The following is a 9,111-nucleotide window of genomic DNA, read 5'->3' as shown; positions in this document are numbered from 1 at the left end:
TCTTATACTGCAAACATCATTAAAAAAGCTAACAAAGAATGAAATGAATTAGCCAATCAATTAAAGCAACTGGACTTCAGTACCTGATCCTGAAACGTATGAGACGTGTTGAAACTAAAACTAAATATGATCTTCTTTTAACGTATCCAATTGAAAGCCAACTTTTAAAAGATAGAAGTCAACTTTATATTCACGGAGGTAAAACTGGTAAGCTGCTGGCTAATCAATTGAAGCCATTTTCAGCGAATTAGCAAATTAAAGAAATAAGTAAAATTAATGGGGACATGACGACTGACCACCTTGAAATTAATGACACTGTTAGGGAATTTAATTCTAAATTGTACAGTTCTGACTGTTAATGATAATATTGCAAAGAATAATTTTTAGATCAATTAAATATTCCTAATCTTTCATTAGATGATCGTAGGCAATTGGATCAACCTATTTCCCAGGAGGAAAGTGCTCAGGCTATTTGAGAATTGCATTCTGGGAAATCCCCAGGACCCGCTGGATTCTCTGGAGAGTTTTATAAGGCTTGTTCCTCGTTGCTTATACCACTCTTATGTTCTACCCTTACAGATTCCTTTAAGGTAGGAAGACTACAGCAGTCTTTTTACTAAGTTTTCATTTCACTCATTCCCAAAAAGAATAAGAATCCTACTGTATGTTCTTTGTATCGACCTATCACTTTATTCAATTTTGATACTAAAATTTTATCTAAAGTGTTGGCTCGCAAACATAAAAATATTATATCTTCTATGGTTTTGGATGATCAGACAGGATTTATTAAAAATCTATATTCCCATTTTAATATACGGCATTTGTTGAATGTTATATACGCTCCATCTAAGGAAATACCGGAATGTGTGATATCTTTGGATGCGGAGAAGGCTTTTGACAGAGTTGAATGGAACTTTCTATTTACATCCTTAGAAAAATTTAAGTTTGGACCTAATTTTATTCATTAGATTAAATTACATTATTTATCTCCCTCCGCTCGGGTTCTTACTAATTTTCAGAATTCTAAACCCTTTAAACTCCAACCTGGAATTAGACAAGTTTGCCCCTTAAGCCCCCTGCTTTTTGATTTGGTATCAGAACCATTAGCAATTGCTTGTTGAGAGTCTAAAGAGATCACTGGTATTTTAAGGAGAGGTACTATTCATAAAGTGTCGCTCTATGCTGATGACTTATTGCTTTTTATATCTAATGTTACAATCTCTTTACCATTTGTGTTCCATTTACTGACTAATTTTAGTCAGTTGTCAGGATAGAAGTTAAATCTACAGAAGAGTGAACTCTTTCCTTTAAACAATTTCATACCAACTGATATTAACCTTCCTTTTAAAATTTTAGGAGAACAATTTATATATTTGGGAGTAACAATTAATAAGAATTCTGAAGATTTATTTAAGTAAATTTTTAAAAGTTCATTGAATTACGTTAAAAACACTCTCTAATTGGTTGCCACTCTCTTTATCACTGATTGGCCGAATCAATTCTATTAAAATGAATATCTTACCTAAATTTATATACCTTTTTCAAGCTGTGCCTGTTTTTATTCCTAAATCTTTTTTTGACTCTTTGGATTCAATTCCTTCTTCCTATATATGAAAGAATAAAAAAAAAACCTTGTATAAATGAAGCTCACCTTCAGAAAACCAAACAGAACAGAGGATTTGCCGGACCCAATTTTAGGTTATATTATTCGGCAGTTAATATACATAATATTACGTTCTGAATATATTACATTAACAATGAGAATTGCCCTATATGGGTTTCCTTGGAAGTCAACTATGTTATAAAATTTTCCATTATTTCTTTACTTGGATCCTCGCTTCCTTTACCTTTAAATAAATTAATTGACAATGTGGTGGTTAAACACACATTGAGGATTTGGTTGCAGTTTAGAAAACATTTTGGTTTATTGAGATTTTCCCTCTCAAGTCCCATACTTTCTAATTGTTTTTTGAAACCATCGTTAATTGACTCATCTTCTAAAGACTGGAATAGATTGTGTATTAAACGATTTCAGGATTTGTTTAATGGAGGGAAACTTTCTTTTTTTGTGCAACTTTCAATGAAATTTACATTTCCCAACACTCACTTTTTTTGATACTTACAGATTAGAGATTTTTTTAAAGATCGCAATTACTTACATTTCCTACAAGTCCAGATAAGAATATATTAGATACAATTTTTAATTTGAAACCCTTTGATAACAGTTCAATATCTTACAGTCTGCTGTTGGGACTGAAAATGGCCTCTTTAGATATAATTAAAGGAGACTGGGAAAAGGATTTACAGATTTTCATATCTGATGAGAGCTGGAAGATTATTTTAAAATTGATTTATTCTTCATCATTATGTGCTCGTCATTCTTTATTACAATTCAAAGCGGTCCATAGAATTCCAAAGAAGACAATTAATAATTGATAAGAGGAAAGATGAAATGGAAAATAATAGAGATGAAAATACCAATTTTTCAGACATATAAATAAAAGGGAGGCGAGAGTGAATAAGGGAGTCATGTAGGGAGCGATCCCTGTGTCTCCGCCCCCCCCTCCATCCCTCCCCACCGATCTCCCTCCTGGCACTTATCCTTGCAAGCAGAACAAGTGCTACACATGCCCTTACACTTCCTCCCTTACCACCATTCAGGGCCCCAGACAGTCCTTCCTGGTGAGGCGACACTTCACCTGTGAGTCGTCTGGGGTGATATACTGCGTCCGGTTCTCTCGATGTGGCCTTCGATATATTGGCGAGACCCGACGCAGACTGGGAGATTGTTTTGCTGAACACCTACTCTCTGTCCCCCAGAGAAAGCAGGATCTCCCAGTGGCCACACATTTTAATTCCACGTCCCATTCCCATTCTGATATGTCTATCCACGGCCGCCTCTGCTGTAAAGATGAAGCCACACTCAGGCTGGAGGGACAACAGCTTATATTCCGTCTGGGTAGCCTCCAAACTGATGGCATGAACATCGACTTCTCTAACTTCCGCTAATGCCCCACCTCTCCCTCGTACCCCATCCGTTATTTATTTCTATACACACATACTTTTTCTCTCTCTCCTTTTTCTTCCTCTATCCCTCTCACTACACCCCTTGCCCATCCACTGGGGTCCCCCCCTTCCCATTGTCTTTCTCCCTGGGCCTCCTTGGCTCCATCCCACCCCCTCCTGTCTTCTTCTATCATTTTCGATCTCCTCCTCCCCCTCTCACTTTAAAATCTCTTACTAGCTCTTCTTTCAGTTAGTCCTGACGAAGGGTCTCGGCCCGAAACGTCGACTGTACCTCTTCCCATAGACGCTTCCTGGCCTGCTGCGTTCACCAGCAACTTTGATGTGTGTTGCTTGAAATTCCAGCATCTCCAGATTTCCTGGTGTTTGAGTTTGATAGCTCCGTGCCTGTGCTCACTGCAGGGGCATCTCATTGAAATCTATGGAACATTGAAATGCCTACTTAGAGTAGAAGTGCGGAGGGTGTTTCTTACAGTTGGGCAGTCTAGGATTAGAGAGCGGGGCCTCAGATTAGCACGATGATAGTTTAGAACAGGGATATCTTTATCCAAAGGTGGTGCATCTGAGGGATTAGTTGTCACAGACGGCTATGGAAGCCAAGTCACTCCGTGTATTTGAAGCAGAAATTGATAATTTCTTGATTATTAAGGACGTCAATGTCCATGCCCGGTAGACTGGGGTTGAGGGGAATCATAAATCAGCTCTGCTGCAATGGCGGAACAGACTCGATGGGGCGAATGACCTGTTCTTGTTCCTTCGTCTTATGGACCAATGATCTATTATTATTCTATCTGTGTTACACGGTACAGGTGCCGTAAAACAAACAAATAAAGGACATATCTCTGTCATAATAAACCTGATTCTAATCCTGACCTTTATCCCCAACAGAGGAAATCTCCTTCATTTGCAATACTAACGCCAACGTTATCCCTGTACACTCACGTTCTGACCTACCAGTCTTGCAACATATTCCCAAATTGTCCAATCATACTATTTGTATCGGAATGGTGATTCATCATTGCCATCAGTGAAAATAAATCATGTTCAGCCCTCGCTTCAGATGCAGTGCTGCGGTGGGTGACTAACATAGACGGAGAGTGGTTAAGGCGTTGGACTTGAAATCCAATGGGGATTCCCCACGCAGGTTCGAGCCCTGCTCGCAGCGCTCACTCTACAGCCATCAGGGACTAGAAATCCAGCTGCCTGTCAATAACTCCCCGGCTGCTCTCTGAACGCTACATTCTCTGCCAAGTCCAGGCGGCAGACTAAGATTTTTACACTCTTCAGTACTGTTGCATTTCTACTCATTGTCCAGAGTTCATTTCTACCCCGACTCTGATCAATCTCCGTGAGGCAGCTTAAACAACCCTTTCTGGTGGAGTTTACTTAGCGACGACATTGTTACTTTGCAACCGAATATCTAACAATAGGTTTCGAGTAGAAACAGAGCGATTGATGTCGGTGGGTTCTACAGCTGTTTGGATACCGAGCGCCTCACTTCGTTCACCAACCTACTTCCTCCAGCTGGATTGCGGACGATTTATCGCACTGAGCAGAATTCCTGCGGCCAAATCAGCAGCAACTTTGGAATTTTAAGAACTAATGACACCAATTTAATTTTAATTGTCTTTATCATTGAAGAAACTGGGAGAAGTACCATCAATAAGAATAACGTGTCGCCCTCTCTTGCTCCCTCTGTTGGAGGATCATGTGTAAACGCATGAACCATTTCTCCTCATCCGTCCGGACGGTGACAATAATTATGAGCCCTCCAGCTTCCGAGTTTAAATGAAGGGGCGGAAAGGTCCATTTCTTTGTCTCGCTGTGGTGAAATACTCCGATGATCAAGACAACGCTATGAGGAAAACGATGACCCAAAGTGAACATGAAATCGGTTAATTGCCGTATAACTCTCTCTCTTCCACTGCCTGTAAAACTCCCCCGTTTATCGCTCTTGCCCTGTCTACGATGCGACTCTCTCCCCTGCTTCACTTCCATGTCTCGCTCTTTCTCTATCTGTAACATACACAACACACACACACATTATCTCTCTCTCTCTCTCTCTCAATCTCGCCCTCCCTCTCTCTCTCTCTCTCTCTCTGGGGAGCTAAGAATGGGACAAGAGTTGGGAAGGAACTGGAGGGTGCCAGTGAGGATGTGTGGTAGTCAGCTCGATATGGAAGACTTTTGGTATGACACAGTGGTCGCTGTTGTTCGTTAATCCTTATTTATGTCGGTAATTTTGATGCGAAATCGCGTCTTGATCAGGAAGTTTCTGTATGACACAAAATTAGGCGGTGCTGTTGATACTGAGGGAGGTTACTGTTGATTACAAGCGTACCTGTTTTAGTTAGAGAAGTGACGGATGTGTGGTAAATGGATTCCAATGCAGTTAAGTATAACGTCGTGCATTTTGGAAATAAAACTTGCAAAGCACTTGTGCTGTAAATGGCCGGGCATTACGGAGTACAGTTGACACGAGGGACCCAGAGGCACAAGCTCACTGTTCGCTGATTTCGATGGTACAGTGAGAAGCCGTTTCTCATTCCGGCCTTTCTCATTCAGGGCAACAGGAAAACAAGACATTATGATAGGTCATTGTTGAGGTTGTGGATAGAGTGCCATGTATAGTTCCGGACGCTCTATTATAGAAAATAGGCCGTTAAACTGTGAACAGTGCAAGTTATACAATGACGTTTTCAGGACAAGGAGAACTGGGTTATATAAAGAATTTATCCAAGCCTGTCATTTGCTCATTCCAAGACCAGAAGAATGCGATTTAAAACAGAGGTAAAATGAATGTTAACAGTCTGTTTTTTTTTCTGTGCAAAGGCGGACAGTGGGACTTGCAAGACAGAACTGTGGGTCACAAGGGCGGCACTGATCTACACTAACAAACGTAGGTCGTTCCACTCGGGAAGAGAGGGGGATATAAACGGGTGAGTGTCGAAAAAAAAAACGATTGAAAGGATCGTCAGTTGAGCTGGAGAGAGGAATCATGCGCGACAGTAAAGCGAGTGAGGAATGTGAAGTACACGTAATTACATGGATCCTCATTGGTGCAGAGTTTGCCTGCAATGAATGGTGAATTAGTTAGACCAGGCAGGGAAACTTTACGAATTCATCACATCCTTGCAGTAATAAGAGCAAGGGGATGTTTTATCGCGTCCTTCAGTTGCTCCCTGAACTTGGTCTGGGTGACGGCGTAAAGAGCCGTGTTTGTGCAGCAGCATCGAGCCCAGTTCTCGCAGAGAATCAGGAGGCACCGTCACGGCAGAGGAAGCAGACAGCAGGTCCACGCAGAATACACAGTGAACGGTGCCCACAGCAGGACGAAATTGCCAGAGATGATCAGCAGTAAAACGAGGGATTTCCTGCGGCTCTCCATCTGCGGGTCCATGTCACCCTGTCCCTTGTCAGCACGCCGGAGTCTCCTGCGCCCCCTGCTGGTGACTAGAACATGCCGGACGGTGAATCCATTCGTCAGGAGAACCAGCAGGAATGGGATTACAGGGGTGAGGAGGTAATGACATAATTCCATTGGTACTGAAACGGATAAAGACACATAATGCGCGGTACCCATACAAATAAATGGATGAATTATCATTGCATAACGCCCTGGGAGCCGGAAATACCAGTAAATGTTTCTTAAACAGCTGATTACAGTCACTGTCCCCAGAATCACAGCCGCAGTTTTCCCTGTGCAATATTTTGTTTTCAGTTTCCGGCAACAAATGGCCACAAACCGGCCAAATTTGAAAGTGACGGTGAACCAGACCGAACAATCGGTGGCGGTGTAAAGCAGGACGGCGTGGATTTTACACACGGGTGTATCCGCAGCCCAGAAGGTCAGTTCCATTGGCACGTAAGTATACGGAATCTTGCTCAGTATCAGGTCCAGGACAACGACCATAAGATCCGCCGCTGCCATGGCAACCGGGTAGCGAGTGACAACTCTGGAGAGACCGCACTTTCCTCTGGACAAGATTAAAGTCATCACCAGGTTCACTGCGAGAATCATAGAAAATAATCAGTAGACACACATCAGGGAGCCTTCTCTGTGAAGTCGGCATACAATTAATCAGATTTGTTCTCTGTCATGTTAGTAAATCATTGCTCCTCTGGAAGTCTATAGAGAAAATTAACTATTAGATTCAAATCCTAAGTGAAATTAGCGAAAAAATCAAAGGCAAAATTTGCCGACAGATATCACCCAAGAGCGGCAGCGAATAACACAGGTAAGGATCACCGATAATTTCGCAACTTCGGGCGTGTTTGGGGAGAAGATGTAAATGGGACATCAAACACGAACTCTACAGAAACTTAAATAACTTTCCGCAACAACGACTGTTTACATCAACGGCAGGTTTGCGCCACTGATCATTATACCTACCGTCCTACCGTACAACAGTCTTTGGCACATATATGTAGCTAGGGAGCCTAAGAATATGACACAGTCCCGTGTTGTCAACGTGGAGTGGACAACCGGCTTGCAAATCTGGCGGGAGAAAACTATGCTGCGAATTACTGACAATTACAAAATGTCTCCCTGGTGTTTCCCGCGCCCTCCACTCTCCCTCCCGCTTTTCCCAACTATGAGCCCCTCTCCCTGATCCCTTCCCACTCTCAGTCCATAGCAGAGACCTATATCAGAAACAGATTTGTCATCAACATCTTATGTCAAGAAATTAGTTATTCTTGCGGCAGTAGTACAGTGTAATACATGCAATTACCACGGTACCGGGGAAAGGTCTCCGGCCTCCTCGCTATATATAAAATACTGTCACCGATCATCCGATCTGCAGTAGCTCCAGTGAATTCGCTCAGTGAGCGAGTGATTCGGAGAAGCGGAATCTATCTAAGTTTCACACGACCCATTGACTGATTCGCAGCTGCTGACCTAAAACTCAGAGAAACTGGTCGACTCCCTAGGACACGTTGAGCAGGAGATCTGGCTTTGCAGCGGCGGATGCTATGTTCACAGGCCGAAAGTTAACTGGGATGGTGATATTCCTATGAAATTTTTCCTCCAAGGTTCTTTATCCCCTTCAGTTACTCCTGCCCTTATTAAACAGATTTTCCTCCATTTCTCTGCATTTATTCCATTCCAGCTGAAATTTTACTTACCCGCAATAATGTCCTCTTTTATCCCCAAAGCAATGCATCGCAGCCCGTTAGTAATTTTTCAGTTTGCGGATTGTTGTGTTTTTCTTTTCGCTTCAGAACACCGACAGAGTTCACAGTCAACTGCAAACATCCACATAGTTAACAGCATTCTGAAAGACCCCACGCATTCCTCAAACAAACTCTTCTCCCTCCTGCCATCTGGCAAAAGTCGCCGAAGCATTCGGGCTCTCACGACCAGACTATGTCACCGTTTCTTTACCCAAGCCATCAGACTCCTCAGTACCCAGAGTCTAGACTGACACCAACCTACTGCCCTTTACTGTGCCTATTGTCTTGTTTATTATTTATTGCAATGCCTGCACTGTTTTGTGCACTCTATGCAGTCCTGGGTAGGTCTGTAGTCTAGTGTCGTTTTGTGTTGCTTTACGTGTTCCAGCCTAGTTTTTGTATTGTTTCCTTTTGCACCATGGTTCCGAAAACTTTGTCTCGTTTTTACTGTGTACTGTACCAGCAATTATGGTCGAAATAACAATAAAAAGTAACTTTACTTGACTTGACTTGAAACGCTGACCATAATAAAATAATTAGTGATGAATGTTTTTGAATGGAATCAGTTTGCACAAAGACTACTCGAAATCACTGAGATCACTGTCAAATGCGCTGGCCAAGAATTAAAAAAGAACAACAGTAAGGACATTGGCATTTTATAATAGTGGAGTTCTAATTGTAGAATGAGATCTGATACAGACATCGTTTGGCGGACAGTCAGAGGAGAGCGAATGATCACGAGAATATTTTAACCATAGTATAGTACAAATCGAGATGCCTTTCCTTTTTATTGAATAAAATGTCAATGGAATTCAAGGAAGAAATCTAAACCTCAAACGGAATTGCACTATTCAGTCCATACAGACAGCTACATTTTCTGCTGCACAATGTTATTCAGAAGAATACTGTTTG

At 42.0% G+C, this 9,111-nt stretch overlaps 1 non-coding gene and 1 pseudogene across 1 annotated transcript; one reads left to right on the top strand and one right to left on the bottom strand.

Annotated features, from left to right (window-relative positions):
• Positions 1–4,091: 4,091 nt before the first annotated feature.
• On the top strand, positions 4,092–4,189 carry trnas-uga (transfer RNA serine (anticodon UGA)). The gene has a single exon. It is a non-coding gene; the product is annotated as a tRNA-Ser (tRNA).
• A 1,685-nt stretch (positions 4,190–5,874) lies between these two features.
• On the bottom strand, positions 5,875–9,111 carry LOC134341949 (probable G-protein coupled receptor 139; annotated as a pseudogene).

The sequence above is a fragment of the Mobula hypostoma genome, unplaced genomic scaffold (genome assembly GCF_963921235.1).
Source record: "Mobula hypostoma unplaced genomic scaffold, sMobHyp1.1 scaffold_42, whole genome shotgun sequence".
Lineage (NCBI taxonomy): Eukaryota > Metazoa > Chordata > Chondrichthyes > Myliobatiformes > Myliobatidae > Mobula > Mobula hypostoma.
This window is presented reverse-complemented; position numbering and strand designations above follow the sequence as displayed.